The 27,500-nt window shown below is 39.1% G+C and overlaps 1 long non-coding RNA gene and 1 pseudogene across 1 annotated transcript; both read left to right on the forward strand.

Annotated features, from left to right (window-relative positions):
* Window positions 1-3,292: 3,292 nt before the first annotated feature.
* Window positions 3,293-5,378, forward strand: LOC140929480 (uncharacterized; annotated as a pseudogene).
* Window positions 5,379-23,633: 18,255 nt separating this feature from the next.
* Window positions 23,634-24,314, forward strand: LOC140929642 (uncharacterized). The gene is made up of 3 exons (XR_012164761.1): window positions 23,634-23,730; window positions 23,850-23,932; window positions 24,216-24,314. It is a non-coding gene; the product is annotated as an uncharacterized lncRNA (long non-coding RNA).
* The last annotated feature ends 3,186 nt before the right edge of the window (window positions 24,315-27,500 follow it).

Here is a 27,500-nt window from a genome sequence, read left to right on the forward strand (position 1 = left end):
TGACAAATTCTTTTGGAAAGGTTCACAGTGGAAAATTCTCAGATAGATCACCTAAAGATGATATTACTCTTTAGGTTTGACATAGATTAGTATGGCATTTTCAGAAGGATTGAAATTTTCTTTTCAAAAATCTTTATCTCTTGTTGTTTTCTGTAGAAACATCCTCCAACAGAAGAAGAAGAACAACAACAACAACAAATTCCTGCTCTGTCCTGACTGCTACCACAGCTGCCACCATCTCCTTTTCAGGTGGAAGTATGAACATGATTGTTGATATTAATATTGTATATTTTCCTTTATAGTGGTCAACGTAAAAGGGAAATCCTAAACATGATATTTAACTATCATAATAAGGTGACAGAGATGTTACTCAGGGAACTTTATCATTATCTACGCTGGGTTCTCTGAGATATTGTGCACTGAATTCATAGAATTTTAGGATCGTTTACAGGTTGGAGTTTTTTCCTTTAATAGCTGCCTTGATATTTATAAAGTTTAAGTAGAATCTGTAAGAGTGTTATGTCAAAAGCGCTTCGTATTCTACCGATGACAGCTGCATATCAAGATTGTCCATCTTTTATTGTACGCATTAGCTTGATAATGCTCTTACAGATTTCGATTAAACTTCACAAACATAGAGGTGACTATTGGAGAAAAGAGCACCTGTAAATGATCTTCAAAGAACAGTAATTCCCAGTGAAGAAAAATAATGCTGCAAGTAGAATAGGTAATGGCGTCAATTTGTTCCTATGACAACTCCGGTGTCATTGCAACCCTGATCATAACAACTTTTCATCTTCATCTTACACAACTGTAGTGGTAATTTTTGAAGATCGTTCTTTAAGGCCTTATAGTTTATGCTTAAACTTTTAAGGTATAGGACCTGAAAAACTGTATCCAGCCACCTTGTGAGACAGTTTATGTTAATATTGTGAAACTCACTGTGAGTCTGTGTACACTTAAACTTATTAACACTTTTTATGGTCAAGTACTTTTCGACTGCTTAGTTGTCCCCTGAACAGAGGTAAAACCCAGGATTCGGGACCTGAAAAAATGTCTTTTTCCCTGAATTGAAGTGTTTACAAAGATGACATGTACATGAATATGGATGTTTCCCTTGAATAGAGGTTGCACTGTATGCCTCTGAGTATTTTGATTATCTTTTTTAACAGTCATTTTCTGGGGTTTTTTGGGTTTTGTTTATTCCTTTAGCTGTATAGTGGCTATTTTATTCTAATGTCTTATTGTGGTTAGCCACACATGAAAAGCCTATGGCCCCAGACATCATTAGTTTGCCATGTCAGGGATGTACACATGTAATTTACTTTTTGGGTGAAGAGAACCAACAGCCGGAAATGTCTGCATTCCCAGGCTACTACACTGAATGGCATAGTTGAAGGCACACTTCTCAGCTGAAGTCTTAATGTATGCCTCTGAGTATTTTGATTATTTTTCGACAGTCACGTTCTGGGTTTATTTGGGGTTTGTTCATTCCTTTTGTTGTAGAGGTCATTTATTCCTAAATCTGACCACCCATTTTCAAAACTCACCTCCATTTTTTATTTTATGTGCTGTACAGATACATCTACCAGTTCTGGATCTCCATCCCAACCAAGTACATCAGCAACCTTTCCTGCTCCCTCAACCGCTGCTTCCACCTCGACTGGCCAATCTTCCAATTCAAGCTTACTGGCAACATCTCCTGCTACTTCCACCACTGTTTCTTCTCATCCAAGCTTGCTGGCAACATCTTCTGCAACCTCCACCACTGTTTCTTCTCATCCAAGCTTACTGGCAACATCTCCTGCAACCTTTACCACTGTTTCTTCTCATCCAAGCTTGCTGGCAACATCTTCTGCAACCTCCACCACTGTTTCTTCTCATCCAAGCTTACTGGCAACATCTCCTGGTACTTCCACCACTGTTTCTTCTCATCCAAGCTTGCTGACAACATCTTCTGCTGCCTCCTCCACAGTTCCTTCTCATTCAAGCTTCAACAGTCTCTTTCATGCCAACAGGTATGCATGCTCCCCCACCCGCCTTGACCAAAAAAAGCAAAAAGACAAACAAAAAACAAACACTTAATGTCAGGTCCCAGGCAGATCAAAGTGAGAACTCACTGATAATGCATCCTCAGTGTAAATTACAGAATCCCGAAAACCAGAAAAAATAGAAAATGTACTTCTCAGGAAACCAACTCAAGTGAAAATGTGATTTAACTACACAATGTTTCAGCCATCTGGGTCTTTATCATGAACTTTATAAGTATGTTATGCATCTTTTTCATTAATTTGAACCCTGTAGTCTCAAGAGTGACCAACATTAATTTTCTTTCAACATTTTACATACACAATCAAAAAAGACGTTATGCAAATCAATCAAATGTTCACCTACATATAAGAAAAAATGCATCAATCTTCTATCTTTTATTGATTTAATGATTATTACATCTAAATTAATATACATTTTTACTTAAGAGCATCTTTACTTTATCTTACATATTAAAGCATCATCAAGCCCGACTATAGGTCCAATTGCAGCTGGCAATACAGCTCCTAGAGATGGACGTAAGTTGGTTAATTTAATTTTAACAAGAGCTTTATTACCCAATTCAAGCAAAAGCTTTATCGCAATACAAGAAGTATACAAAACATTTACACATAGAATTGATAACAACACAACAACAAAATGAGAAGAGGAAATGAAAAGAAATGAAATACGTGGTTAGAATAAATGCAACAGACATCCCTTATAATATTACTGTTACATTAATTTGTAGAGGGTGATTACCACAGAAAATACATTGTTTTCAAATGTAGAGAAACACCTTTATTGTGACCTTATACTCGGCTCTTTATCCAAGGTACTCCGTACTTTCCACATTATATCCGGTGTGCACGCCATTATACTTACTACTAACCGCTTTATACTCGGTGCATTTGCCATCATATTCGGTGCTTAGATCAATTTTAGCGGTGCAGCTTTCTTTATATTCGGTGGCTAGTTTGCCATGCTCAGTGCTTTGTCCATAGTCAGTTTGCACCTGATTTGTGGCCAGTTTAGCATCTAGTTTGGTGCGAACATATTGGTACTTGATGCTCAGTGATTCTGTTCATATAGCATTATATTCAGTGCATTTGCAACATGGTATTCACTGAGCCAGTATATCTGGTCATCTAAACTACTACAAAGCACATGCTCACATCGTATTTTGTGAGACTGGTCCCCTGAGCCCACCGTTTCAATTGGTCACGTGGTCAGCGAGTGGCTAGGCCAGCCAACATGTACCATACATGACGTACACACCGATAATCGCGCCAAGAGCAATTTCTTCCTGCCTTCGTAACCGTAATCTTACAGTTCATTTTTATCTATTAAATTTATGGATGACATACTTCGAGAACTGAATTTGGGAACTCTAGTTGACAGATTTAATGATGAGAAAGTGGCAGTTGACACCTTAATTTCAGCTTCAGACAGCAAGTTAGCTCCACTTGGTGTTTGTACCATCGGCGGACGTATACGTCTTTGCAATCTTTGCAAGGCAAGGAAGCAGGAAGATTCCGAAGTTTCTCATGCATCCACATCAAAAAATCGAGAAGAGCAATTAGCTTTGTTTAATCCGCGAAGGCAAGGGAGAGGAGCTCTGGGAGTGATTCTAAACGAAGAAAAACAGCCACAAAGTCAAAGCTATGGACCGCTCACTTTGCTTGTTTTGCCGACTGGTTTTGTTTTAAAACGCCTACATCAGTTGAAAAGCAAATACTTTTCAAAGCTGTACTTGGACTGAAGAGGATTAAGCCCGATCTTGAAGACGATGAGAATACCGTTAAGGAAAAGATTACCTCAGATGCCTTGGATAGTCAAGGGGAACCAGAAGGATTTCCCGCCCTTCGAACATGTGGCAGCTTTGAGCTAATGCAGTGCAGTCCGAACTGTAGGGACTTAACTGGAATTACTTGTGCATGGAATGCAAAGGACCTCAGAGCTAATCTGGGAGGTGGGCAAGGCAAAATGTGTCTGGTACCTATACAGAAATCCCTTTCTATGAGACCCCTTGCACTAAAGGGTGCTGAATCTGCACTTAAAGAAAAATGTAACAAATCCAAGAAAGAGATTTTGGTTCGTGAACTAAGAAAGCATCTATGGGATTGTGAAGATGCAGATGATGAGATCGATGATTCAACCCTGCATGCCTCTGTGTTTGAAACACGACCAACAACTCTTGGGTCCTCAACAACTACAACAGCTGTTTTAAGCCATGTAGTTTTGGAAAGCACCCAGAGGAATCTCACCACTTCTGCTGTTGATTCCCTGGTTTCACACAGCCCTTCAGTTGTAGAGAGAAGTTCTACTGCCATGAATCCTGATCCAGCTAACCCTCCATCTTTGAATTCAAGTGGAGAAGACTCTAGTATTGACACACCCTTAACCATGGCAAAAATGTCAGTGGATGAAGTGGTCAATAAAACTGTCCATATTGCCAGACACAATGTCAACAATCCAGTAGACATCTTACGGTGTTTTCAACAAAACATAGTCACTGGAATAGACCTAGAAGTTGAAAAAGCACATAAACCAACAGAGGGAGAAACCAATTATATTATGGTTGATCGTTCAAACCTACTTCAATCATCATTTGATGAGTTAAGTTGTCTGCAAGACTACAGAAAGACCTTAGAAGTGCAATTTTATGATGAGGTACAACTCTTTCGATATTATTTGATATGGGAAACAGTTTTATTTGTGGCATAACTGTGTCAACAACAGAATTTTTGAATCTGATTAGTTCTCAACTGCCCTTAGATATTGCTTAATTTGGCTGATGCAGCACCAGAAGCTTCCAGCTTTGCCTGTCCGTTTAGAAGCTCTATGTAACCAGACAGGTGAAGTTGGACAGTTTAACAGCCAATGAAAATCAAACATCAATTGTTGCTACTCGATAGGGTTTATCAACCTGAATAAGTCCAGTCAGCAACTCAATTTGACAAATTTTATTTATGTTAAAAAATTTATTCAAAAAAGTTGATGCACTTGGAGCTCTGTGCTCCATATTCTGATAGTTTGTGCCAAAGTTGTAACAAAGCTGTGTCAAAGCTGTAAGCTGATGTATAAGAACTTTGTACTTTTAATGTTCAAATCCTGAGATTCTCGCATTTTGTTGTTGACACAATTATTTTTTATTTATTGTTAATTCATAGAGGAATTCCTGTCATAATTCAGGGTGTTCAGGATTGTGATGGCAAATGTTGAAAGCCACTAGGCCCTGATTGCTGATTGCTACATGGATAGTACCCCACTCATTCATATTACCTTCACTGCATGTATATTTTTTTTACCTTTTCTTAGTAACAGGTAATAAGCATTTCATTTTTGTCAAGCTGTCCTTTTTCCAAATCATATCATTCTATACACCGAATGCAAATATGGCGGACCACTCAAGCGGACCGGGCCAAGTTGCGCAAAGTCAAGGCTAGTTAGGTCACGGCTTTTCCCTGATGTTTTGTTTTGGTTGTCACGAATGGCTGCACGTGTGCTAACCCAGGACAATATCCCGGGAGCTTCTCTCGACTAGTAGTACTACTACTAGGTGATTATAGCCCGGATTGTAGAGAAAAAAAGCTTAGCTCATACAACGTACCTTCAAATTTAATGAAGACAAAGAAATTCACTAGTGGACTTGGAGCGGGGTTGGGGTGGCGGGGGTAGGCAGGGGGAAGGTGCAAGGACTTTGGGATTTTGTGCGTAGCTCTGTAAAACCCTGTCTGGTTGAAAGAGGTGTTGTTATGGAGATGTTAAAGGGAGATAATAACTGCATTGCCCAAAATAACTCAAATACGCGTCAAACGAACACTCGTGAATAGAGAGTGTCCCTCTCAAATGCCAAAGAGGGTTTGCCGTTTAGTACTCTTCCTCGAAATTACTTTTTTTTAAAAATGTTACTAACTTTAGCCTTGTGGTTAAATTTGCTTTTGTCGCACTTCACAACTATTCCGGGTCCTCCGAATGGCGTTATTGGATTATACTCCAGATCAAAAGTACACACGTCCTCCAGTCTTCAGTAGATCTGGGATGTTTTGTTTTTTGTCAGTCCAACCTTTCTGGATGCAGACTTTTGTGAGTCGTCCTCGACGAAAAAATATATGCATAGAAGCAGCTTCGCCAAACAAATTCGCGGAAACTCCTGAAAGAAGCTGTTGCTTCTGATGCTTCGCCTCTTTTTGCACCTCCGGCAATGCCTGCAGTTTCAGAATGAAATATAACCATGATCAAAGAATAGCAAGAGCTAAGAGTGCACTCGCATGCATGCAGATATTGCTAACCATGCACAGCAGATGTATAAGGTTGAGCCTTAGTCGGGTTTGACGAAAACAATGACCAGTAAAATCGAGTCAGCATATAGTCTGAATATAGTACAGGGAGTCCCGAAAGTTTGTTCCTCTAATTTCATGCACCATGCATAACTTTTGATCAAAACTTTATTTTTACATGAAATTTCTGGAAGCTGTTAATTCTCTATCGAGTTCATCTATTCAGAATTTCAGTAACTGGCATGCCCTTTTTGTTTTTGAACACATTCTGTAGCTGTTGCGGCATGGAGTGGGTTAGAGCGTGAAGGCTCACAGAAGATCCATTTTGAACTTTTTTTATCACCTGGTGCGCAGGAGCCAGTTTCATCCCCGAACAATATTTGTTAGTTTAGACAGCTGAAAAAAAGTATTTTGGGCATTCATCCAAAAAAGATAATCATCACAGCCCCTCTCCACAGCAAGGCCTTCGTACTTCTTTACAAATTTGAGATGAGCTGGGCGTTACTTGGCAGACTAAGCACACTGTAATTTTTAGGGAGTTCTTATAACTCCAAAAATGGAGTAAAAATTTTAGAGACAGGATAACCCCTTTTTGGGGGTTATTTTAACTCCTCATTTAACTCCGAATTTGGAGTCATTTTTACTCCTGAAAAAGAGTTCTTTTTACTCCCAGTCTGGAGTTGAGATAATTCCGAGATGGGGTAGTTGTTCCTTACATGGGTTGTTTTTACTCTTTTGGGACTTAATTTAACTCTGAAAGTGGAGTAAACATTTTAGGTACAGGATAACTCCTTTTTTGGGGTAAGTTTAACTCCTCAATATCTGGGGTCACTTTTACTCCTGCAAAAGAGTTCTTTAAACTCCTTTTTGGAGTTAAAATAACTCCCCCAAAAAATAACTCCACTTTAAGGAGTTACATTAGGCCCACTAGAGGAGTTATTATGACTCCTTGAAAATTACTGTGCAGATCGGTTTTTTGGCCATCTCAGGGGTTAATTTTAAACATTCGCCTTTCATGATCCTTACTTGACTTGGCTTGCTAATTATGTGAGAGCTTCCTCGTCGAGTCTCCTATTTTGTATCTCTGAAAACTATTTTACCTGCTTTATTCATGACTTTTGGTCTTCCGCTTCGTTTCTTACCTTCAAAACCTTCATTTCTCCATGATCATTTTACCCCCAACATTCGCATTTTTCCAGATTTTTAGCAGTTTCTACAACAGATAAGCCAGTAAGATTCGACCAGATTCGAGTCAGCTAGATCCATTCGGAATATTATATGCTGAGTCGCTATCATTTCACAAAAAAATAAGGAAGGAGTTCAGGCAATTAGGGCTATAAAATACAAAATTATGTGGCTGGAAAATATACTCGCGCACGTGCACCTTTGGCGAGCAAGTACACAAATTGTATATATATATATCTATAAATTACATTTGGAAGGGCTTAGTTTCAGAATTTTATGGTTTTGCCAAATGGACCATTTTTTACGTCAGTCCAACAGCTTTTTTCTACAAAGTAGCCTTTAAAAAACTGAGAGCCTGGAGCCCTAGGACAACACCGAAAGCTTTTGTGAAGAACTGTAGCGTGATTTACACGCGCGTATGTAAATAAAATTGAGGCTGAAAGTAGGTCCACGGAAAAGAGTGTTGAACCTCGCTTAACTTTTACACTTACGCACCAAGTAAGTGTTCATTCGTAGTGTGTGCCTTAACTGCGTCGTCGTCTTCCATATTGTTGTCCTTTCAAGCAAATCATGCTGTTTTGTTTCTTCCCGAAGACTGAGATTCCTAAAGTCGGAAAAGAGTGGCCACTCAATGAAGGTTCTCTCCCAAGGTATTCCAACTGGACTTGAGCTCACGAAGGAATTTAAGGGGTCTACGACCAAGAAAATAGATACAGTTGACTCCCGATAATTCGAACCTTCAAGGGAAATCTAAAAAGGTTTGAGTTATCGGGAGCTCGAAGAAAAGAGCTGGAAGTAAAGAAAAAAGTTTTTACTGCACAGTGAGCATTCTAATCACATGTAATTGTAAAAATGTTGAGTGAAAATTGAAAGATACTGTTAGATTATAAATCAGAACGTAAAGTAACAAAACGTTGCCTAAATAGAGCATGCATTTTACTTTTTGAGAAGTAAAGTTATTTCACGTTAGATTTGTGGCAAACAACATCAGCCTCCACTATTGATCCACTAGTAAACTATATGCCTACAACACGCCAATGGGAAATTCAAAATTCAATGTTTCGGATGCAGTACACTCTTTTTTCCCGACTTTTTAAGGGCTCAAAACATAGTTCGAGTTATCGAGGGTAAAATTATATAGAAATGATCTGAGGGGAAACAAAAATTACTTCGAGTTAGCGGGAGTTTCGAGTTATCGAGGGTTCGAGTTACCAAGGGTAAAATTACAGTAAATGTATGATGGAAATCCACGGGAAATCAATTTTGGTTCGAGTTAGTGGGAGGTTCGAGTTAGCCAGGGTTCGAGTTATGGGGAGTCAACTGTATGCATCGGAAATCCAGTTCAGGTAACTTTTTTCATGTCTTCGAGACTGCCTGGTCTAAAGTACAGGTCACATTCCACAGGTCAGGAGTACAGGTCACAGCTCCATCGATAAATTGCCAAACCACACAGATTTCCCTTGATCAATAGGAGCATTTTGTAAAGGGATTAGGGGTAGGGGACACTTTTAACGCTTTTTATTTACCTGTGCGAGCAAGCTCTCCATTTGGGGCATATCGGAAAAAGACACGAGAGGCACGCGTGAGGAGACGCTTAAGTGGGGAACAGGGGCTTCGCCGCTTGCTCGTGTGTTCTCGCGCGGCTCGCTTCGCTTGCCCATATGAGAGAACTTGCTCGTAGGCTACCTGTATTCTGACCTGTATTTTGGACCCTTGCGAACGTAGCCATAAAAATCTGAAAAATGAACCAAGTTGCTCTTTACTTAATATTTGGGTGCAGGTGAGCTGGCAAAAATCCTAAAATTCATGCCCTGTTTAGGCTAACGCCCTCAGGGTTATTACCCTGTTTCTCCAGTTTTTTTTTTTGAGTGGAGAGGGTGGCTCCACACAGGCTTATACAAAGGACTAAATGTGCGCCATCTTGTTTTAAAGCCATTTAATGGCTGATTTTACAGTAGAGCAAATTCACGTTGTAGTCCTTGCTGCTGTATACTTAGAGCACAAAGAAATTTCATCAAGCAAATCATATCAAGGGTGCAGGCAATAGTTACTTTATAATCAGGACAGACTCATCTGAATAATATTCCCCAATTAAGACATACCATAACTCCTCTATAAAGCTCCTGCGGTGACTTGGTTATTTCACGCCCATTAGAGACAAGGAATTTATTAGAGGAGAGGCTTATTTGAGAGTGGAGGGGGGGGGGGGTTGAGGCTTGAAAGAGTTTTTTTGGTAGTTGCGCAAAATTGAATGGTAACTGGTTGTTCCAATACAAGTTCTTTTGGATTGACTCAGTCACTGAAATTACTTAAAAATTTCAATATCTTTAATATAGAGGCAGTCAAAAATCCATACCCTGACTCCTCCTCCCCTAGAAAGGTTCATCTGTACTAAATCCACCTTGCATCTAAGTTTAGAATTTCAAAGACGTCTGGAGACTGCACAAAGTTGACATTGGATTTTAAGGGAGGGTTGTTTGCTGGAGGTTGCTCGCACAACAATGTTTGACTGTACAGAAAATTATTTTGTCACTATCTATAGAGTGAGGGCAAAGTAGACATTATAAGCAATTCAAGGAAGTAACAAAACAAAACCACAGATTCTCCAAAGACTTTCTGAAAGCCTAGGTTACTATTATATTTTGGAATGTTGGTGAACTTGATTTCTTATGTCCTAACTCAATATTAGTGGAAACCACTATGGTTGGACAAGGAAGAAGATATACATGTAAAAGCTCAAACTTAATTTTATTTCCTTAAAATAGGACTCACACTGAATTTTGAGTTGATATAGCCAAGGAAATTCCACACATGAATTAGAACAACATATAAATTGATTATTGTCAAATCTATTGAACACTTTTTTTTTTTCTACGTGTAACAGCAACAACATCAAATTCAACATCTAATCCAACAACTGCCACCCCATTAGCGACCATCTCATCAACCTCAACCACTACTTCATCATTGAGAACTACATCGACCCCAATTCCATCATCCAGAACAACATCTACCACTATTTCATCATCCAGAACTACATCAACCACAACATCATTACCCAGAACTACGTCAACCGCAACCGCAACCGCAACCGCGACATCTACATCTTTATCAACTGCAACAAACACCACCAAGGACTGCATCAACTGCAACTACCTGTACATCATCCACAACTTCTTTAACTGGAACTACGTCATTCTTGACTTCGTCAATTGGAGTTACATCATCCCCGACTTCCTCAACTCCAGCTACTCGCACATCATCTGCCACTTCATCAACTGGAACTATGTCAACCCTGACTTTATCAACTACCAGCTCATCACATAGTTTCTTACCAGGTTTCACCTCATCAACAACCTCCTCTTCATCCAACATCCCATCAACAGCCATGCCATCACCTGCATTCTCCATTCATACAGGACTAGGTAAGGAGAGTTAGCTATAAATGTAAATAAACTGAATGAAGTCTACATACCTTCAAACAATAACCACTCCAGTAGAAGGGTTGTTACCAAGATTTCAATTCAATGGTAGACTCCTATGCATGCATTAAAAAGGCAATGAGAAATCAATGTCTTTTGCTTTGTCTGTTTGTTTGTTTTACTTCCCATGCAGGTATTTTTGGAACTTGCTCAAAATAACAGGCTGGGGAAATTCCTGTTACCATGCCTAGTGACTGCTATGCGTCTCCTTTTCTTGTTTTTGGTCTTTTACAGGTGGTCTGAGTACCTGAGGAGTTAATTGTTGAGCTAACTACCAGCCCCTCCTTCTTCCTTGAGAAATTGAAACCGCTGCAAGAAAAATAATGTTGACATGCATTTAACAATAAGCCCATCAAACTTTCGTCTAAGAACTCAAGGCATTGTTGATGGCTAATTTCAAATTCTCTATCTTTCCCACAGACGTATCCCTAAGTCCACCCGAAGATGATGATCTGGTTGTCTTGGATCACAGTCCAAACCATTGTAAGGAAAATACTGGTGTCCTATAAAATCTAATACCATAAACTCCCATGAATTTTTTGGATTTTGGGAAATACGTTCCTGTATTCTGGGGTACTTATTGGCACACTAGGCTAAGTTTATCCGTTCCTAATTGCGATTCTCAATTTTTATACCACCAATATAATACTCTTTTGGGGATTTCCAGTTTTTCTGTTACACAACCTGTGACCTCGCAGCACTGATGAGGTCTGAATGGTTCAGATGAAATATTTGTTTCATTTTCTTATTTTTTGGCACTATGTTTTGGAATTTTCTGTTAGTATTAAAATTAATGTTGTATGAAGGAGATTATAGATTGAATTGTTCTTTACCAGAAGAATAAATGAGCTTGTGTTAAGTTTGCACCGTAAATATACTGTAATTTAGATATATGTAATGATAAGAACTCCTGCAGGATTTCACATAAAGTTTAACTGCTCAACCACTTAGCACAGGTGACCAAACATTATATTGTATTATTGTGCCGACATACATGTAAGTTTACAGGCGCATTACATAAGAAGTTATTGTATAAAAAAGTAATGGACATTTGAAAAAGTACTGTATTTTTTGTTGTTTGGCAAATTTATTTAAAATTTATTTCCTTTGCCTACATGACTTGAAAAGTCACACTGCCTAATTTGCTGCAATTGACTAAGATGCCTCATTCATTTGACTGCATGTAGATTCAAGTACAAGAGCTTCAATGACCCAAGGTGTTCAACCACTTGGTGGGGGTGACTTGGAAACATTTTATGGCATTGTTACTCCTAGTTATACGTTAGACAAATTAATTTTCACATAAAAACTGTTTATATTATCTTGAAAAAGTACTGGACACTTCTATAAGTATTGGTTCTAATATGTTGCCAGCATAAATCAAAAGTTAATTAAGCTGCTTGAGTAAATTAGGTTGCAATTATGTTGATTCCACTTCAAGAGCCTCTGTCACCCAATTGACTAAGATGTCTCATTTATCTGATGGCACGTGGATTCAAATACAAGATCAGCTTCAACTATTCAAAGTGTTACTGCTCAACCACGGAGCACAGGTGACCAAACATTATATTGTATTATTAGGCCCATATTCATATAGGTTTATAGGCGTATCAGTTAGGAACTTGTTGTATGAAAAAGTACTGGACATTTTAAGTATCTCAATCAAATACTTTGCTTACATACATCAAAAGTTAATTAAGCTGCTTAATACATTATCTTGCAATTGACCAAGTAGATTCTAGTAAAGAAGCTTCTGCTATCCAAGGTTTAACTATCCAACACGTAGCACAGTTGACCAAATAATGTTTTGATCTATGTATGAGATAAAAATTTATACGAGGATCATTAGGGAAAGGGGAAAAAAAACAAGGAAAAAAATAGACATGAGTGAAGGTCGGTGTGCTCTTGAAAAAATATTAATGTTAATAATTACACTTACTGGAAAAAAAAAAATCTACTGCTGACCAAAAAAGAAATTACAAAAATAGTGATATACCACATTGTAGCCATAACTGCAACAAAACAAATCAACATATTGTTATCCTGCTTGAAAATTTATGCTTGCTGAAATTTTTTCCACGTCTTACAGGATTCTTTCAAGGTACCCCATTTAATGGAACAGGGATACAAGGTAAACACCCTGGCAAATTAAATCCATGCATATAATAAATCTAGATTTTTTTATTATAAGACTTCTAAAGGAATTTATTTGCCTGCAAATAAAAATGTTTATGCCACCTAGTCACGCAATGATTTATGTTAGTTTGCTAAGAGGGGCACTTATTACTAGTCACGCTTTCACCTTTAACATAAGTAATCGGCAGGGAAGAGATGTGAGCAGGGTCCAATTTGACACAAAATAGTCAAGTATTGATCACACGATTATCATGAGATCAATCGGAAAATTACTAGCCGGAATGTTACTTGCTGTAAAACTACTAGTCATGAGCTCGTTCGGAAGAGTACTCAGCCTCTACTTCATTTAAGGTTAGGGTATAAGACAAGCTGTGTTCCCCGAAGTCTTCCTCTTGGTCTCCTGACGTAACAAGCTTTGCAAATTTGACAGCCGCACACCTCTGTCCTTCACTTCCAGAGTTGAGTATATCTTTCTTGTTGTTTTTTAAGTTAGTCCTGTCTCTTAAAACCCAATGTCCTCATTATGGGCCACTCCTTTGTCCATCATTTTGAATTATTTTGTCTAAAGGCATAGACACAAGGGTACGAGAGGATCTTAACTTGTCCTGTCCGCCCAGATAACTTTCCTTGGAGTTGGCGGTCGCACTGTCCACAAGCTATCTAAATTTGATTTACATTTAGTAAGGCGTCTACAACCTCAGATTGTGATTTTCGAGATAGGTTCCAATGACCTTTCCCCACTGCACGCTAGGCCCGAGGTGGTAGGTTCGAAGATCGAGACCCTCGTTCAGTGTTTACACGCTTAATGCCAAGTTGAAACGATAGTAGTTTGTCAGACCATTAACCGCGCTGCAGGTTTGAGGGATCCACCCTCCTTCAATGATCGTGTGGCTCTTCTCAACCAATACCTCAGCGTGGTGCTGGAGACCCTGCCTTTTGCTGTTTTCTGGCGTCACAAAGGACTTCGACAACCCACCGTTCGCATTTTATGCAGAGATGGGGTACACCTTAATGCCAAAGGGCAATATGCTTTTTATCGGACTTACAGGGGCGCCATTCTATCCGCTATTAAGCTCAGTTGCCCCCAAATCCCCCCCTCCCCCCCCTCGGCGGGTCGCCCTCCCAGCTTAAATTAGGTCCTTTTTTACACCCACACTTTCTTTTGTCTTACATGTCTAAATAGACTGTTTGTATACGTTTACTGAGAACTCTATGAGTTCACTAGCTTTGCGGCACCTAAGCATGTTCCTTGTGGCAGCTATCATTATTTGGGCTTGCCCAACATGTTGCCGTTTTTCTTACATATTACGGTTTGCTGGAACTGTTCTTGGTATTATTATTTTTTATTCAATTTTATTTATTTTTCTTTTTTGTTCTGTTTTGTTATGTGATCAAAAGTGGGGTATGGACCTGCTGGGCATAAGTGGTTTCTTTAGCCAACCCGCACATACCCGCAATTTTTGTGGTTCGCATCCACGGGTTTCTTTCCTTGCTACACATAAGCTGTTTTTGTTTTCCAGTTGATATGATGACTCATTGGCAATCTCGTGCTGCCCCTACCGTACCTCCTGCACCACGCCCACAGAAGCGTGCTGCCCCGGCAACACGAGAATCTCACAAAGCAAAGAGGTCAAAAATCAGCTGCCCGGGCCACAGTTCCTAATGCAGACAGCCGTCCACCCGCCTCAGAACATCCCTCTCAATCGGTCACTGTTCCAATTGCTGGCAACGACGCAGCCCCTGCCCCAGTGGACATCGCTGCCATAGTCTCCGAAGGCGTGCTAGGAGGACTAGGACGAGTATATTGATTTAGGAACCCTATTGCAAATAGCATCCCCAAACCAGTCACAGTACAATTTTGTTGTTCAAACGCCACACTCTTCAGCCTGTCATTAGCCTCAAGCCAGCACAGAAAGCTAAGAGAATTGCCACTATAGACCAATGGATATCAGCCTTTCAAACATTTGTAGCTATTTATACGGTCCGACCACCGACCGACACCCCAGCTTTAATGAAATATTCCGAGACAGTGCGGGACCTAGCGGCTAAGAACGCCTATTGGCGTTATTACAATGAAAACTTTCGATTTTTTAGGCAACAAACTCTTTTTTCCCTGGGACCAGATCCATTGGGAACTGTGGTTGCAGGCGCACCACAGGCAAAAATCCCCTACGGTAGTTTCCTTGGACTTACGCAACAGGCCTACAAGGTCGCCCTTTCTGTCCGGCTTTTGCTGGAGATTTCACAGAGGGGAAAAGTGTTGCGGCTGTAACTTTAAACACGAATGCTTTCGATGTGGATCTCATCATCCAGCCAACCAATGCCACTTTCCCAAGCAACAGGCAAATTCCACCAAAGCTGTATCGCGACCGAAATCCACAGCAGTCACCACAAGTAACTCAGCATCTACCTCCTGCACTGTCTCGTCCATTGGCAACGCCAATCAAAATAGATAAATTACAGGCCTATCTGGAGGGCTTCCCTCCTCGATCTCAGCAATACCTCATCGAAGGTTTCTGTTTTGGTTTTTCTATTGATTATGTTGGTCGTGGCAGAAACTTTGTATCCAAAAATCTTTTGTCAGCCACCACTAATCCAAAGGCGGTAGACGAAAAATTAGCTAAAGAAATTCAGTTAGGAAGAACAGTTGGTCCTCTCGATGGACAGCCCTTTCCAGTCTTTCATGTTTCTCCTTTAGGCTTGATTCCTAAAAAGGTGCCAGGGGAATTTTGCGTAATTCATCACTTGTCCTTTCCAGAGGGGAAGTCAATTAATTCCCATATCCAGCAAATTGCTTCCAGCGTCCACTACGCTAATATTGACGATGCCATCAGGCTAATTTGGCGTACAGGCAGGGGCTGTGCGCTAGCGAAGACCGATATCAAAAATGCTTTTCGGCTGATTCTGGTCAGCCCCTCTGATTATAATTTGCTGGGGATTTGCTGGCGTGATCGATTCTATGTTGATAGAAATCTTGCTATGGGGCTTTCCAGTTCTTGCAAAATATTTGAGTGTTTCAGTTCCGCTGTGGAATGGATTGCTCGCTTTAGGTTACATATACCCGGTATATTACATTTGTTAGATGACTTTCTGATCGTTAGCAAATCGCTTGCATCCTGCGCTAATGATCTCCAAGTTTTTTTTTTTCAAATGTGTGATGAATTGGGTGCTCCAATGGCTCCATAGAAAACAGTACGCCCTAGCTTTGTGTCGTCATTTGCGGGTATTGAACTTGATACACAGAACATGGAAGTAGGGCTCCCTAACGACAAACTTACTAAATGTCGTGACTCTATTAAACATTTCCTTTGTCGGAAAAAGATAACTCTAAGAGAACCGCAATCCTTAATTGGTCTTCTCAATTTTACTTGTTCTGTCATAGTGCCCAGTCAAACTTTTTTACGCCGTTTAATTAACTTGACAGTAGGGGTCAAACGCCCTCGATATTTCATTCGTCTAAATTGGGAAACAAAATCTGACCTTAAATTATCGCTTACCTTTTTAGAATCATACAATGGCAAGTCTTTCTTTTTAGACTATAATTGGCTCTCATCAGCTAAACTACATCTTTACACTGATGCAGCAGGTTCTTTAGGTTACGGCACAGTTTTGGGCTCACATTGGCTTTATGGTCAATGGCCTTCAAACTGGCTAGGTCATAACATTATAGTGCTAGAGATGTTTCCGATCGTTATAAGTCTTTCAATATGGGCGTCCGAACTGGCCAACAAATGTGTCCTTTTTCACACGGATAATCTAGGTCTAGTTGACGTTATTAACAAGAAAACTACGAAAGATAACAAGCTACTCGTCCTCTTGCGTGAACTAGTTTTACAATGTTTGAAACATAATATTTTATTTCGGGTGGTCCATGTCCCCGCTTTATCGCACTTACAGGTCACAAAATTCAAGTCCCTGGGACAGGGCATGGACCACGAACAAACCCTACTTCCACCACATCTTCTACCGGAGAGCTGGCCTCTGTAGCACAAACACTTCTGTCTGCTAGTCTCACTTGGAGCTTATTCACGAGATGGGCTCAGTCCTTTTTAGGTAACGAAGTCTTATGCTTACCATTACAGCCCGCTATTATAGTACTATTTGTTTCACATCTTTATTCGCATAATTATGCTTCCTCCACTGTGACTAGTTATTTATCTGCTATTGGTTTTGCCCATAAGTTAGCAGGTGTGAATTATCCAATGGAAACTGCGATCATTCGCCAAATTCTTAAAGGTTATCGCAACTTAGCACTGGTACATGATGTACGTCTTCCTATTACACTACCAATCTTGCGGCAGCTTGTTGCCTCATTTCAGCACACTACAGAGTCAGCCTACCAGTTAAAGATGTTTTCAGCTACGTGCTATAGAGCCTTTTTTCATTTTTACGTATCGGCGAGATAACAGTTAACGGAAGTGATCAGAGTAATCTGATTAGGCTTAATCAGCTTTCATGTTTAATGACGACCCAAGGGTAGGTCGTAGCTCTTCAACTGAAAATTTATAAATATAAGCACAGTACTAATGGACGCCCATTTGTTATTGACATCTTTCAAGAAGAATCTTGTTGCCCAGTCAAAGCTGTCTTAGTGTTTATTTCTGTTAGAGGGACCACCAGGACCACCCTGTTTTGCTGGCTGGGCGGGGCACCCGTAAAAAGATCAATTTTTGTGGAACAACTTAATAGGGCTCTTAGATTTTGTAATCTTGACCCTACCTCGTACAAAGCACACAGTTTTTGTATGGGTGCAGCCACTTGGGCTGCTGCTAAAGGTCTTTCTGACGCACAAATTCACCAGTTAGGACGATGGAAGTCCAATGCATTTTTAAGCTATATTCGTACACCTAGTTTATCTACACATGCAGCTAGTTCATGAGTAAACTGTCCTCAAGCAGGTGCTGAGGAACTGTTTACTCTTTGGCTTTTTCTGGGTCATCCATCTTCGAGTAGGGCGAGCCTCCCTACAGGAGGCTTGTGGCCCTTTTTCTCCGCCTTCACCTTCGCCAGACCGTAAAAAATGAAATAATCATAGCTAATTAAATTTGTTTGAAGATGTTATATCTAATCAATAAATCGGCCATCTTGCGTGGCCAAAATTATACCCAAACACATCGTTGTTCCCTATTTCTTTAAGCGCTCTTGCAAACATAGCTCGACTGATGAACCCAGAATTTAGCCAAAGGTTCTCTTTATAATAAGGGTATAACAGACAAGCAGGCAAGGAGGCATAAATGTTACTGGCATAGAAATATTGACTGTGTCCTTAATGGGTCTCAACAGGCCACTAGAAAAATAGTTGGTGGGAATTGCGAATCAACCAAAAGGTTTAGTTAGTTATAAATTAAGCAATTTCAGCTTTTTCTATACATCTCTCCTTTATGCCAACGATCAGTTAGAAGGAATGTCTTGATTTAGCTTTATTTGTTCAGCTACAAAATAACTCATGCAGTCACATTGTTTGATTTCTCTATAATATCAACACCTACACTGATATAGCTGGAAAAGTCAAGCAAGACCTTTTTGAGGGTCCACAATGGGTTTGGCGGGATGCGGGATTTGGCTATTTTTCGTGGTGATATTCGGGATATGAGCTGAAAACAGAAGCGGGATGCGGGAATTTTAACAACCAGCGGGAGCGGAATTTCCTATTTTTATGGGGATGGGATTTGGGAATGGTAAGGAAAAAAGAGCGGGATACGGGAATTTAGTTTTGTCTTGACTAAAAAGTCATTAGTGTTGACTGAAAAAAAATGGTTCTAAAGTGTGTATACCGCCTTTGTAGTCAAGCTATGAGTGTCAAAGGAAGTGAAGCCTGTCAAATTTTGCCCATTATCACTTTTTTGTGTTGTTCATCTTTTCCGGTTTTACTATTTTCGTCGTTTTTGTCACTCGGAAAGAGGTATCAAATCACTGAGGTTAGAAGTCACGTTCGTTAAGATCCTGCACTCATTCCTGTTTTGTTGACGGATTTGACTTTTTCTGCTTTGCCTGGACAGACCTGTCAGAGCTGGACTATCCTTTGGACTGAGCGTTTGCTATTAAAGTAAGTCTGGCCACAGTATGGCCACACCAGAGCTGATAGAAGTGGACAATGTGGTAGACATCATAAATTGTGTGGCTTTATATTACGAGAAAGGTGCCAGTGGTAATAGGTTTCTTTAGAGCTCCCGTCTCAAGGCAAGTGAAGACCTTGAAAGCCTTAAAAGAAACAGGTGAGTCGACCTGAGTTTACTGCTATCCATTATTTAATTAACCGCGTTAAGCATATTTTTAATAAACACGCGCTAATTATTATTATAAATGCCTTAGTTTTTAGTAAATTATTCTATTGCTCTTCTGTTTGGAGCAATACTACTCAAACTAATCTGGACAAGCTCCAAGCAGTACAGAATTTCGCTTGTCGTATTTTGAGCGGCGCTAAAAAATTCGATCACATAACTCCTTTGCTAAAAGACTTGCGCTGGCTACCAATCAGGCAACAACTTTATTTTCGTTTTGCTGTTCTGGTTTTTAAGTGCATGACGAGTTGTGCTCCGGAGTATTTGACATCAAAGCTCGTTGGAAGATCCGCCGTCTCGACAAGGAATACAAGAAATTCTCAACTTTTGAACATACCACTCTTCCGCACTGCCAGCGGCCAAAGGACCTTTCAATATAGAGCAACCTCTCTCTGGAATGAGTTGCAGCCTGCGCTCAAACTTAGCCCATCCGTGACGGAATTCAAGTGTTTACTCAGGCAAAAGCTTCTTAATGACTGCTTTATTTAATTAATTTAATTAATTTTATTGACCTTTGTCTTCTTTTATCATTGTTATATTGTTATTGTCATGTACTTGGTTTATAATTTTGTAATGTAAAATTGACTCTGAAAAGCCCCGTGGGGACGAGCCAATAAAGTATGTATGTATGTATGTATGTATATCTATTTTAACCTGGGATATCAATGGCATTTGTGCCCCACACTACGGTCGGCGACTAAAGTGGTCTCACTAGCTTGCGAAAGTCAATTATTGTCAATATTGACGGCAAGTTAAGAATCGTTATGCCTGATTTCAACCTTTCACCTTTTGCAACATACAGTCGACTCCCGGTATCTCGATCCCTCTATAATTCGAACCTTCCGCTAACTCGAAGCAATTTTCATTTCCCTTCAGATTCTACATAATTTTACCCTCGATAACTCGAACTCCAGATAACTCGAACTTTTTCCTATTTCCCTTGAAGGTTCAAATTATCGGGAGTCGACTGTATACTATTCTAACCGGAGAAGGTGGATCTAGGAATTAAATGTATACTTATATATGACTATATAAAGACTATATTAGTTTATAATCAGACCATACACACATCAGTTGTCTTAACATGATAGATAAAGATACATTTTGTCCCGTGTCTATTTTCTTTAGTCAATTTGGAGGGATTCGCAATGTTGCAAAAAAATATTGGGCTTGGAAACCAAATCACCATCAAACTGGCCAGACTGGATAAAAGTGATAGCAAAGGTGCTCAGTGCTTAGCCATAAGAACCGATGGGCAAGTTACCCTTGAGCTGCCGTCCATAAGGGCAGGGACAGATATCTTACAATGTAAGTGCTCATCAGTTTCACCGCTTTTTTTCCTCTCAGAACGAGTGCTGAGTGTTTGTTACTATTGTAGACAGTGTAGTGTATATCACCCGGATTGTAGACTGTGTCAGTATCCTAGAATGCCGGTTTTTCTCACAACTTTTTTCAAGTGTGTCATTCAACCATAAAATATCGGAGTGTTAATGAAGTTAAGATCGTCAGGATCGAAGCGTGTTGTGAAAATTTGTCATACCTAACCACTCGCTACTGGACGACTTACCATTTCTTTATCATAATTTTGTCAACTTCATTTTCAGTAATTGTGTATCCCATTGAAATTGCATTTGCCGCAAGGTCTCAAAGAATTGTTGTCCAGGTGAAAACAGTGGAAGGGGCAAGTGCTCACATGTCACACTTACAGAGGAAGAAAAATTAAAGCTAAACGAAGAAAAAAAAAAAGATGTGCACTTCGATTTTAGTATTTCAGATTGAATATGACATTCAGTTGTGTTATATGAGTAACTGTGAAGAGCATTGCATGCCAGGAAAGTCAGGAAGCCGATACTGACCCCATACTTACGGTTGATATCGTTATTTCCAGATGCTTTTGAAAAGTCTATTGACTTATGTGTTCTGTATCTGTATAGCCTTATCACAGCTATAGTAATGAATAAATGATTGTAGGAAAGAGAAGTTACGTTTAAAATGAGCGTTAGAAATAATTTACGCTGCAAACATCAATTTGTTTTAAAGCATTGGGAGCATAAAATGACAAGCTGTAGCATAACATTTCGTTGTGAATATTATCCTCAGCTGTCTTCCCTTATGTGATTCTTTGCTTGTTTGGAGAGTTTGTTAGAATTGGAAGCTGAATAATTTATGCAGAAAAAGCATTCCGTTTTCTTTTATTGCCTTTTAGAACTAAAAAATTTGAGTGGCAGCAAGCTAGTTGAGGGAACGGCAGAAACAGTTAATAAAAAAAAGAAGAAAGTTACATGGGCCTGGAAAATCAAATGTGGTCTGTTCAGCAAACACGTTCAACTTCGCATAGATGGGGCTCAGGCCGGCCGCATATCTTACTTTAAATCCCGTAAGTGATCAAAACAGTCACTGATTTTATAGATAGTTACTATGAAACTCACAAAACTGTGAACACCAGAAATATTTATAGAATGTTATTGTGTTGCGAGAAATAAGCCAATAAGGCGCAAGATAACTAAACCACAAACAGCAACGGTAATTAGTTTGTGGTTTTGAGGTTTGCTTGCGTATCCTGAACTTTATTGTGATTGGCCAGTACACAATCAACATTCATGAAATTCTTCAGGTGTTCACGGTTTTCTTAGTTTGACAGTAACCATGCATACGATACAAAGTCTTATTATTTTTGATTATCTAAACAGTCTGCAAACCGTGCAGAATTTATACAAGGGATAGCTATCGAGTTAGAAATCACATTTACGGTTAACAGCAGACCTTTAACTTGAAAAGTAAGGAAACTGCAGGTATTGATTAGCAAGTAACCAACAGGTGTTTCAGAGAACGCACATGTTTGTTTAGTGACAAGCCTGTCAACACAGTTGCAGTCTTGTCCCTTGAATTGCTTTAACGCCTCTGTATTGACTACCTCGGTTATTCAGCAAGGCTAAGACAGTACTGTATCATTTCCAAGAACGTGTTTTTTTCACTTGAATTGTAAAGTATGATAAAATTTAGAATTCCAGTTGACGATACCTAACAGTCCTAACAGTACTGTAATATTTTTTTTAGACCCTTTCAATACTTGCCAAAGCCGGAAATGAAGAAAGTGTCCACAAGCCCAGAAACCTTTGACTTCTTTCTTTGCAAAGAAGGCAAAAGAGGCAGACATACAAGGTCCAGCTGCTGACTCTGATGTTGATGGTTCTGATACAGAGACCCACACAGAGGATGAAGTGGTGGATCAAACAGAACATCAAACTTCCTGCTTGGAAGGGTGTCCGCATTTGGTCGTGCTGTTAGATTTAATAGCAGGTTTATGTTTTCTTAAAAGAGACCAGTGTGTTTATATACAATTTTCTTGCCTAAACTCCATGTAAACAATTGACAGAATTGGCTTCACCGCCTGATGGAAACTAGCAGCAAAGCAGTCGAATCTTCGTAAGACAGACAGATAACATCAATCTACCCAATTCCAAAAATACTGGACTTAAAGTATCGAGGTAAACATGTACCGATGCGAGGACGAAAAAATAAAGTTATGGTCGCTAATTGTGATGTTGAGAACCTGGACCATCAAAACTGACATTTGTTAGAAGGTAAGTCATAACAACTATCTCAATGATCAAGCAAAAAATGTCAAAAATCTCGTAAAAAAATGGGGCGGGATCGGGATCCGGGCATAAAAAGGGGCAGGATGGCGGGATTGAGAAGAAAAAAAGGCAGGAAAGCGGGATTTGAGAACCCCTATTGTGGACCCTCCTTCTTCCTTTTGGCCTGGGAGGTAAGGGTTCTGCTCTAAAGTTCAGCACTTACATGTACCAGTTTTCTTTCGCCTTCTTTTTGTCTCGATTCAATCCTGAATTTTTCTTTTAAATAAGACAGAGCTATTGACTCAGCGAGGGCATATAAAAAATTGGACGTATCTTAAATGCAGTTACTTATATAATAGAGGTCAATGTTTAAATTGCAATTGAATGTACTTTTCTCGTGATAGGACCAACACGCAGAAGAACTTCATGTTCCGATGAAGTGGCAAATTGCCAGTATCTCTTGCAGTCTTCAAGTGACCAGACGTGCATGCTGCCATTTTTTAACCATTCCTTCGAAGAGGTAATAAACTATTAATAAATTATTCCTAACAAAAGAAGGCTTAATCACCTAATTTTCTTAACAGTTCAAATCAAAATGACAATAGACAAATATTAACTATAATTTATTTACTCCCTTACTCTTCCTTTGTTATTTATTACAGTTATGCTGGCAGGCAAATGAAGACTGCAAGGGAGTGATTGTTACCCTAGTAAACAGAAGGAAAACGATTGATGAGAAGAGAAGAGATTTGTTGAGGTATGTAAAACCTTCCTTTTGCGATGATGCAAAAGCAGTTGCATGCATGTATTCAAGGGAGATATTAATAATTATTTTTGTTATATACCAATACTGAATTTTGAAGTTTCTTACTGCAGGGTGCTTCACGAGATGGAATATAAACACAGTGAAAATTGGTTGTTTTGGATAGGAGAAACCAGCTCCACTGACGGGTTGAAAGGTGAAGGTTTTATATCGTGAAAATGATTTGTCCACAGCACAATGCCACTTACTATATATATAAAACCTTTTTTGAAAGAACAGTGCACACACCTGTGTACAGGTGTAGTAGACTATAATATTAATAGATCTTTTGCTAGGGACTCATTAGGCCGTGTGGAACTATAAGGTAACACTTTTCGAATCACAAACATCTCTTTGTTTAAATAACAGGCAGCTGGATTAATGTCTTCATCAGAAATTTTTGGCAAAACGTTTACTTGTAGATTATTTATCCTTGTTAGTTATGGACATTTATGGTGGTGACCCACGCACAGAAAGGATACTTTTCCTGGTCCCGTCAGTGGGTAGAAGTCCTTCATTGTTAGGACAGATTTCAGGTAATTTAAGAGGAGCAAGAATCGCCGTGGTCAATGTCAATAACAATAAATTTTTAAACCACTTTCAAATGCGACCAAAGCTGTCACGATCGTGTGTGTGTGTTAGAACGATATGCCTGTGATACAACAGCACGTGCTCAAGGCTTATTAATGAGTAATGTTACAGTTATAGTGAGAAAAGATTGCCATATGTCCTTAAATTCTTGGATTAACTCAAAACCCCAATACATGGAGCCTCAAACTGGAAAGCAAGGATTTTCAATAGCTTTTACATAAAGAGATACAGCTGAAGGATTAGATCTCATGAGTACCACAAACAGCTAACCTGAACAAGGATCAAACTATGATCATATCAACTGGAAAGTTCCAGATTTGTAAGGTAATTATTGCAAGCAAAAAAGGAGAAGGTAGAATTAAATGAAAGCAATCACTTTATTATATACATACTGAGAAATACTCACCAAAAAGCTATGTCGTAAATTTTTGTACGCAAATTAGTTCTAGCCAATCAGAGGAGCGAACGATGGTTTTTACACGTGAAAAAAATGATACGTCCAATCAGAATCGTGAACGATGTTTTCTCACGTGTGAGAAAAATGATACGTCCAATCAGAGGCCACAGAGGTGTGTGAGTTTCGCGCCAAAATTCCCACCTCTTATTGCAGTTTGCAGCGCCGCTTCGCACACATTCAACGAGAAACATTTTACTCAAAGAGTTTTTCTCGCTAAAAAAGTGAAAAACATTTCGGAAATGGAGTGGAATAGTTTCGTTTGTTTCACTGTCGATAAAGAAAACGGTAGAGAGCCGGCGAAACAACAGCGGAAAGGGAAAAACAGAACGAGACGTAAGCTTTTGTTGTGCTTTTTTTCGGAGCTACTTTGCCTTTCATTTAAGCTTAAGCTTATATTGAAACCGGCCATTTTACTTAAATTTACTCATTTTCAATTGTGCATTGACAACAAACAGTTAAGATTACTTATAGTTCTTGGATTACCTCATATCCTTACCGTCATTTATGTTTTTAACAAACGTTTGTACTAAAAAGCTGATACTTCGTTTTCTTTGTCATTTTGCGGCAAGTGTGTAGCGGCAAATAAGCATTTTTGAAAGATTTAAAATAAAAAGGCCGCCAAAATGATGAATGTCTCGGTATGTATATAATAAACACAATACCACATGGAAAGTGCTTTGTACGATATTTACGCACTCGTTTTTGTATCAGAAATCTTACTCGTTTGCTGCGCTCACTCGTTCGATTTCTGATACGTCAACAACTCGTGCGTATATACCGTACGCCAGCACTTTCCATGAAGTATTCTCTATTTCTTTTCGGTATCCTTAATCTATTTAGATGCAGACATTGATGAAGTGGGTTCAGTTTGGAAAAAAGTTTTAGAAAGGGCAGCTGTTCACCAACAACAGAGGTAACATACCTAATATGATGCAAAAGTTACACATTAAATTGACGGAGACTATGAAAAAAAAAGAAAAAAAACAGGTAAAGTCAATTTTGAGATTTAGCTGTAAGTAACAGAAAAGCAATCCTAATAGGCACGAAATAGCTGATTTTGAAGGTTCAGTTGTTTATTAGTTTGTTTGTTTTTTACTTTAAGACTACACCTTTATCAGTTACCCCGATCTTAGCACTGTCATTTAAATAACTTAAATGCCAGAAGGACTGAGCCAATCAATAAACCAAGTAATTAAATATCACATAACAATCCTGAAGTTAAAAATCTCCAAACCTGACCTTTGACATAATCTGGAACCTTCTCTAGATTGCCTAATTCCATTTCCTAACAAAAAAGGCCGGGTCATGCCAAACAGTGACACTGATAGTCTCAAGAAAAAAAACATGACAAGCACGCTGCTCCAGAAGCACCCTTAACAATTGTGTTCATTGTTGAAAGAAAGCCCTTAGTCACTCTGCTGTCTTATAAGCTCATTAATAAACTTAAAGCCAAAAACAGTTACAAGACCTGATAGTTGGCTGAATGTGACCTTTTTTCCGGGAAAAAATGTGCAATTTCGAGCTCTATTCAAGCCCAACAGGTGAGGGAGGTTTAACAGTACATCAGTAGAAATGCACTCACTTCCAAATTAATTGTACTACTCACTGATACATTGTTGATTTCACATCGGGATAACTGTTAATAATTTAACTTTTAGTCCATACAAAAAACCCTTTTGATTTTAAAGCAAAATAAAATAGGCTGAATGTTGTTTTGCTTTGTTTATTTTTTCTTGACAAGGTAAGGCAGATGAGACACCAGAGGATAACTTGCCCGCCCAAAGAAGACTACAAAATGATAGTGTGCGATTTGGTTCAGGGCCACCCATTAATGTCCCGCATATTTAGTGAAACTTCCTTCTATCAGGTACAAAAGAAGCAATAATATTGTAAAAAGAGTTCTCTGTAGATCAAGTGGGTAGAGCACCTGCCCTGTGTTTGGGAGATCATAGGTTCGAATCCTCGAGGGGACTCAGATTTTTCTTTGTCACACGCCGATCATTTGTGATTTGTGACATGCCGATCATTTCATTTTCACAATATTGTCATACTTTTCAACAGGCAACATCCAGAGTAAAAGACAGTATTTTCTTTAGGTTTTGAAATTGATGTAGTGTTTTAATAAATTTGTCATTTGAGAGCACCCGAAGCATCATATCAGTAACAGGATACTGAAAGGGCCATGCATTTCCCTAATAACTTCACTTGTATTTAGCCAAAGCTAAATAAAGTAGCATTGGCAATGAAAGAAAAATAGGAAAGTAATAAATAAAGGAAATAATATTACAGATAATATTCATTCATGCTAAGAAGGTAACATCCACACGAACATCTTTATTTATTTATTACCCAAAACTATAACATGGATGGGTAAATTGCCAAGAACAACTTCTAAGGGTGCACAACTTAAGAGGAACAATAACTATTAAAACATTGCCTGATGAGTGTGGTCATGTTATTGCAATAGCAATGAACTACCTCCAAAGCCTAAATGAATATTTCTTTAAGTCACCGCGGTTTCTGTTTTATTTTACAGGAAGTATATGACTGGGCAGGGGGGGCTGATGAGAGCCTCTCTTTTTTACGTTACATAAACAGTCCAGACCTACATGTATAAGTCACAAGGAGCGATTGGAGGGCCCTGAAGTTTTGAGTTTTGTGGAACGTGTAAGTATGG

This window comes from Porites lutea, chromosome 3, assembly GCF_958299795.1.
Source record: "Porites lutea chromosome 3, jaPorLute2.1, whole genome shotgun sequence".
Taxonomy (NCBI): Eukaryota; Metazoa; Cnidaria; class Anthozoa; order Scleractinia; family Poritidae; genus Porites; species Porites lutea.